The 788-nt window shown below is 35.2% G+C and overlaps 1 protein-coding gene across 1 annotated transcript in view; it reads right to left on the bottom strand.

The window, feature by feature from the left end:
- RNF34 (ring finger protein 34, E3 ubiquitin protein ligase) overlaps nucleotides 1-788 on the bottom strand; it is a 21,464-nt gene that overhangs the window by 6,384 nt on the left and 14,292 nt on the right. The gene's annotated exons all lie outside the window — the stretch shown is intronic.

Below are 788 nucleotides of genomic sequence, written 5' to 3'. Positions count from 1 at the left end.
TAAGATGCAGACAGAAAAAGCTAAAGCTCTGACTAGGATTGGTCTAACTGTCAGGGGTATCTGATTTGAAAGATCTCAATCCTACTACATTGTACTTAGACATTCTAACTCCAAAGAAGGCTTTCTGGACTTCTTCACTGATGGCTCATGCTAGTTCTAGATTTAAGAATTCCTCAGAGGCACTCTTTTCTTTAGGAAAAATAGAAATACCTTCGATTTGGGTTATGTACCTTCTTTCACATCTTTTGACTATTTTGACCATAATTCTACAATAGTCTAGGTCAGTTCAAATATTCCCTCCCACTGATTCACAAGCAGCATATTATTATGACCTACACCTCCCAAAGAGTGCTGTATGCCCAAAAGTAGTACATGTCAGACGTGTCTTATGTTTGCATCATAATTATGCCAGTTGTCGTTTGGGAAAACTAGCTTGGACTTATCTAATTTATGACTATCTGGATGGCAACTAGACCAAATTTCCCTCTGCTTTTAATAACCCCTTTCTTCATGGAAGAAAATTAAATGTGGAGAAAGTTGTTCAAAACAATTCTTTTGGTATTTTAGAATCACTCATATACAAGTGAATATTAATTACAAGCCCTTGCATGTTATTCAGTTAGGATCCCCAAGGACCTCACTGAGACAATATTCTAAATTACAATTAGTAAATAACTACATTTTTTCACTAATTCAGGTGTCTCGTTATCTAAATTAGAACAATTTCACTGTAGCAAGGCAACTGGGCATTAGGTTAACTTACACTACTGATTGTTTTTTTTTTTTTT

This window comes from Galeopterus variegatus, unplaced genomic scaffold (genome assembly GCF_000696425.1).
Source record: "Galeopterus variegatus unplaced genomic scaffold, G_variegatus-3.0.2 Scaffold4362, whole genome shotgun sequence".
Classification (NCBI taxonomy): Eukaryota; Metazoa; Chordata; class Mammalia; order Dermoptera; family Cynocephalidae; genus Galeopterus; species Galeopterus variegatus.
The sequence above is the reverse complement of the archived record's forward strand: the minus strand, read 5'-3'. Positions and strand labels throughout refer to the sequence as shown.